Source organism: Vombatus ursinus, unplaced genomic scaffold (genome assembly GCF_900497805.2).
Source record: "Vombatus ursinus unplaced genomic scaffold, bare-nosed wombat genome assembly UNPS02014772.1, whole genome shotgun sequence".
Lineage (NCBI taxonomy): Eukaryota > Metazoa > Chordata > Mammalia > Diprotodontia > Vombatidae > Vombatus > Vombatus ursinus.
This window is the reverse complement of record NW_020954550.1, coordinates 32,301,407-32,307,842: the sequence shown is the minus strand read 5'-3', so window position 1 is coordinate 32,307,842 and position 6,436 is coordinate 32,301,407. Positions and strand designations below refer to the sequence as shown.

Here is a 6,436-nt window from a genome sequence, read left to right as displayed (position 1 = left end):
GAGAGAGAGAGAGAGAGAGAGAGAGAGAGAGAGAGAGAGAGAGAGAGATGTCTACTTCCCTCTCTGAACCAATTACAATGAGATTGAAGTTCATTCCAATATAGTTGACTCATACCTGTGACCTCTGTCTATGTATACAGTTCTTAGGAACTACATGTATCATTTTTCCATAAAGAAATGTAAACAGTTTAACTTTACTGAGTCTTTTATGATTTCTCTTTCATGTTTATCTTTTTATGCTCCTTTTGAGTTTCACATTTGAATGTCAAATTTTCTATTCAGTTTTGGTCTTTTCATCAAGAATGCTTGAAAGTCCTCAATTTCATTAAATATTTATTCTTTCCCCTGAAGGATTATACTCAGTTTTGCTGAGTAGGTTATTCTTGGTTCCAAGCCCTCTCCTCCTTTAACCTAAAAGCCATTACATCTTGTGTGATCCGGACTGCAGATCCATAATATTTAAATTATTTTTTCTGGCTGCTTGCAATAGTTTTTCCTTGACCTGGGAGCTCTGAAATTTAGCTATAATATTCCTGGGAGTTTTCATTTTGGTATCTCTTTCAGGAGGAAATCAGTGGATTCTTTCCATTTCTATTTTTCCCTCTGGATCTAAGATAACAAGGCAATTTTTCTTAATTTCTTGAAATATGGTGTCTAGGCTCTTTTTTTGATCATGCCTTTCAGGTAGTCCAATAATTCTTAAATTATCTCTTATTCTATTTTTCTGGTCAGTTGTTTTTCCAATGAAATATTTCACATTTTCTTCTTCTTTTTTTCATTCTTTTGACTTTGTTTTATTGTTTCTTGAAATCTCAGAGTCATTAGTTTCCACTTGCCCAATTCTAATTTTTAAGGAATTATTTTCTTCAGTTAAGATTTTGTACTTCTTTTTTCTGTTTGGTCTATTTGCTTTTTAAGGAGTTCTTTTCTTCAGTGAATTGTTGTGCCTCTTTTACCATTAGGTCAATTCTCTTTTTTTTAAGGCGTTATTTTCTTCAGTATATTTTGTGCCTCTTTTACCAAGCTGTTAATTCTCTTTTCATAATTTTCTTGCATTACTCTCATTATTTTCCCAAATTTTCCTCTATCACTCTTATCTGTTTCTTAAGAAAATTTTCTTCTTCTCACTGGGCTTTTGTCCAATTAGCATTTGTCTTTGAGACTTTGGTTGTAGCTATTTTCACACTATCATCTTCTTCTGAGTTTGTGTCTTGGTCTTCCCTGCCACTACAGTAACATTTTATGTTCACATTCGTTGTTGTTGTTGTTTTTTCATTTTTTTCCAGCTATTTCTTGACACTGAACCTTATGTTAAAATTAAGCTCTGAGGGGCAGCTAGGTGGCGCAGTGGATAGAACACCAGCCCTGAAGTCAGGAGGACCTGGGTTCAAATCCGGCCTCAGACCAAACACTTGACACTTACTAGCTGTGTGACCCTGCGCAAGTCACTTAACCCCAATTGCCTAAAAAAATAAAATAAAACTGAGTTCTGCTCACCTAGGGGTGGGGAGGCACAGTCCCAAAGCTTCAAGTTTTTTTTAATGCTACTGCTTTCAGAGCTAATTCTGGGGCTCTACAAGTTTTCAGTGCTTCCAAGGTGATGTGATCCAGGGGAGAGGTGTGGTCACTGTTCTCCAGGTCTGCATTTTGGTCTTTAATCATGAAGGGTCCCTGCTCCCCTGTACCCACGTGCACTAGTGTTCCTCTCTGCCCCCTGATCTCTTGTGATCAACCACAAGTACTCTTCTCTGCGCTGGAATTGAGACTGGGAACTCTGATCCAGAACTGCATACAAAAATAAAGCTGCCGAACAGCTCCCTGCCCTGCAACCAGTGTCAGCTCAAGGTCCCTTGTAATCTCTGACCAGTTGACCAACCCAACTCCCCCCCCCCCCTCCCGTTTACTACCTCTGGGCTCACAACTCTTGAAGCTGCTGCTGCTGCTACTACTGTTGCAGCCGCCTCCAAAGTCCATGGATGGTGCTACCTCCACGTGTGCTCTGGCTCAGCCCTCACCCCAGTGTCACAGACCTCTCCTGCCCATCTCCTAAGCTGTCTTAGGCTTGAACAATGTCTCACCCTGACCTGTTGTTGGCAGAATTCGATTTGAAGCATTATTTTAAAGTTGTTTGCAGGGGAATGTTGAGAGAATTTGGCCAAGTTACTGCTGCTAATCTTCTATCTTCAAGAAGTTGAACACTTCAGTAATTACAATGACCAATCAGGTTGCAGAGAACTAACCACAAAAATAGTACTTCCTTTTCAGTAATGAGGTAGAGAAGGACCCTGGGAGTACAATATTGCATATGTTATCAGGCTGTTGTCTGTGCAGTTTATTTTTTCCCCTTGCTGTCACAAGAGAAGGTTTTATTAGCAAGATGCCCCTAGGCAAGGTATACCTAGAAACAGTAAGTGTAAAAACAAAAGGCGTCAAGAAGATTTTTTTTTCAGCCAAAGACAAGGTTTATTAGAACACCTGTCATACTGGGCAGACTCTTAAGGAATCTAAGCATTTGTATTGCTTAATGCAAGTGGGCAGATTTTAAGAATCTGAGCAGTGGCTAGATTTTAAGAATCTGAGCAGAAGATTTATTTAAAAAGTAAATAGAAGAATCTCATTATTAAACATATCCCAAGGAAGTCAAAGCCAGAAACTATGGTTTAACAGATACCAAAATATTCACAGCAACCATTTGTGGTAGCAAAGGACTGGAAACAAATTAGGTGCTGACTGAAGGATGGCTGGTGAAAAAAAAAAACTATGATATATGAAAATAACGGAATATTATTGTACGGTAAAGAAGGACAAATATGAGGAATAAGGACATAAACAAAAAGATTACTAAAAAGGAAGATGGACTCTGAGTAATGGAAATGAAATCAATGAAGGTCCTAGAAAAGAAATAACTACATCCCCACCCCAGCCTCATGGCTGGGAGGTGAGGAACTCCTGAAACAGAATGTTATATATACAATCAGACAAGGTTTCCCTAACAAACAATTTAACTTAATTCTTCATCTTTTTTCCCAAGGAGGGGGTTAATTGGTAGAAAGTGGGAAATGACTTCAACGTAAAAATGTAAGACATCAATAAAACATTTTTTTTAAATATGTAGTGAAGGGAAAGAGAAAAATACAAAGAAATTTAAGGTGGAGAAAAAGGTAGCTGAGCAAATACAACCAATGACCTCAATCTTCTCAGTAAAGTAGAAGGCAACAGAATTTACAGTGATGCACAAGGGATAGTTTTCAGGCTTGGAGAAAAAAGTTTTGAAGTATGTAACATGATAAGGAAACAACAGGAGATAAATATTATTTAGTTTTTTTTCTTTTTTTTTGTGAGGCAATCAGGGTTAAGTGACTTGCCCAGGGTCACACAACTAGTAAGTGTCAAGTGTCTGAGGTCGCATTTGAACTCAGGTCCTCCTGACTACAAGGCTGGTGCTCTATCTACTGCACCACCTAGCTGCCCCAATGAATATTATTGAAAAAATAAATAAACACTGCCAAGCATCAGGAGTGAGGATGCGCTGAGGATGTATATCATAAATTTTTCATGGAACTTATCAGTAATTTTATAATGTTCTTCAACAATGCTTCAAAGTACAAGAGCTGGAGTAGTGAGAAAACAGAAGCTAAAATGTAAAATCAACAAGACTTCCAACACTGGAAGTTCAAAGGGGTAAGGGATTCTAGGGTAATGGCAAATGCACCCATTAACGTATCTGACCACATACAGGTTGCATTGAGTATAATAGTTATTGGCACATGACACTATCCAGTGGTTCAGACTTAATTCATTCTTTAAAATGATTTTTAACTGCATTGTCCTATTTATATGAGATATACAGTATTTGTTCTTCCCATTTGCATGCAGATTTATGCCTTTTGATTATTTCTACCACAGCTTACTCCCATCCAAAATCTACCTGCAACATCAATTTAACAAAAAGTATCAGTGACAAAAGAAATGCTAATGACTTTGTGAAGAATTTTCTACTTGAAACCCCTAAAACACCACCTTTTCTTTCCTCTTCCCAACCAATAAAAAAGGCAAGAAATATTCAACCACTAGATGGCATAGAAAACATTTCTTAGATAACTTCAACACATCAAAAATTTCAAGATTTCATTGGTGTATTTTACCCTTGCAGCCAGTAAATGAGAGTTTTTAACCTCTTTATGCCATGAACCCCTTTGACAAAATCTAGTGAAGACTGTGAAGCCCTTCTTAAAATGTTTTAAATGCATAAGATAAATATATGGAATTGCTTAGGAAATCAATTACAATGAAATAGCTATTAAAATATTATTTTTAAAAAAACAAATTCATGGACCCCAGGTTAAGACCTCTCTTTGCCTTAGGGAATAATTTCAAGACTGATTGTGGCCCAAAATTTCATCACCTGGTTAACTAACCTTCTGGTGATAAGCCTATCCAAACTGAGCTGCTCTAATCTTCAAACTAGTCTATTGCCTAGAAATGGTCTCTCAGGTGCCTTCCATCTCTAAATGCAATTCCTCCACCCCCACCCACACTCAAAGCCCATCCAGCCTGAAATAACATCTGTTTCACTAGCAATTTCAGAAACTCCAATTTTAGAAACCTTATTGAGGGTCACTTCAATAAGGCATCGGAATGGGACTTTTGAAGAGATTTCTTAGGTATCAGAGAATATTATGTTAGGTTTCTAAATCTTTAAAAAAATTGAAATTGAATGTTACAAAATTCCTCTTCCTTTATCACCATCTCCTCCACTTTCTCTCCACCTGGACACAATCCCTGCATGTCTTGGCTCTGATAGGTAAACTTCTGCTTTATCTGGGCAGGCCCCGGGCATCCACCTCACTTCCAGGCCTGTTCTATATCACATCACCGTAACAAACGTGGGATCTTACCTGGGTTCAGATCCCCTTCATGTGCTAATGTCTCAGAGGAGAATGTAAGCTGCTCTTGAGGATAGGGGCCTATCTTACTTGCTTGTATTTGTATCCCTAGGTGGCTAGTGGCATAGTGGATAGAACGTCAAGCCTAGAGTCAGGAAGACTCATCTTCCTGAATTCAAACTTGGCCTCAGACAATTACTACCTGTGTGACCCTGGGCAAGTGACTTAGCCTGTTGGCCTCAGTTTCCTCATCTGCAAAATGAGCCAGAGAAGGAAATGGCAAATCACTCCAGTATCTTTGCCAAGAAAACCCCAAATGGGGTCATGAAGAGTTGGACCCAACCGAAATGACTGACCAACACAAATCTGGGATTAAAATGGCTCCAGGGTTAGCCCCCAAACAGAAAACTCTCTGGGAATTTTTGCTTCCCAAAGGAATGAGGAGAGTGGAAGAGAGAAGTGGGATATCTTCTGTAAAGGTCACTCCCTGGAAGCCAAGGCCTTTTTGCTTTTGCTACTCTCCAATCTGCTTCTTGCAACCTTCTTGCCTCATTAAATAAAATTACCTTGATGCAAATAAGGGAACAGCATGATCAGAAACACAGATATAAGAACAAGCATGAACATAAAAGGATCAAGGATTTTATTATGTTCTATGGCACCTTGTAAATGACTGTGATACATCATTGTCTCAGTCCACCCTTCATCTAATGTAGATCTTTTTCTGCTTTTTCCTCCATGAACAAAACTAATCCTTTACCAATTTTTTTACATGCAGTTTTGTCCTTCCTGGGTGGACTTTCCTTCAGACCTAACTGCAAGTTCCTAACCATTTTATCAATCAAATCATTCTGATTTCTGATCTTTTACTCCAAAGTGTTAGCCCCATTATCATCTTGCCCTTTCATTCCCCACCTCCACCCCAAATTGGCATGGCCTAATCCATGAATTTAATAAATACATTCTCGATTCAATCAAACAGATCACAAGAAGCAATGTAATGACCAAAAGCAGATATTCAAAACAGATTTCAGATTAAATAATTCACAGTACATTAACAATTAAAAATGAGCAATTTGCAAGAGAAAGAGAGAAGCAGTGAGAGAAAGAGACAAAATGAAAGAGACAGAGACAGAAAGACAAGAGACAGAGAGAACATGAGCTGCTTGAGACAGTGGAGAGAATACCGGATTTAGAATCCGAGGACTCTGAGGTCAAATCCTGTTCTAATACGTATTAGCCATGGAAACTTGGACAAATTAATTAACCTCTATGGACATCTAATTCCTCTAACTTTTGATGGAGTTAGACTAAATGATCTCTTAGGTCCCTTTTTGCTCTAAATATGTGATCCTTTGGTCATATTAAGGAAGAACTGACCCAAAGCCTTTTCATCTAAAATTTAATAGAGAACTACATATCTCAATGTTAACAGTAAATTTCAAGTTTGTTTTTTTTAAGAAACAAAATCTTCCCCAAACTGAGGTTACTTATTTTGAAAGCCCCTCCTGCTATGATTTTAACCATGTCCAATAAGCCTCAAAACAACA

The 6,436-nt window shown here is 38.1% G+C and overlaps 1 protein-coding gene across 2 annotated transcripts in view; it reads right to left on the bottom strand.

Annotated features, from left to right (window-relative positions):
- The window catches only part of OXCT1 (3-oxoacid CoA-transferase 1), a 169,397-nt gene that overhangs the window by 153,641 nt on the left and 9,320 nt on the right, over window positions 1-6,436 (bottom strand). The window lies entirely within an intron of this gene.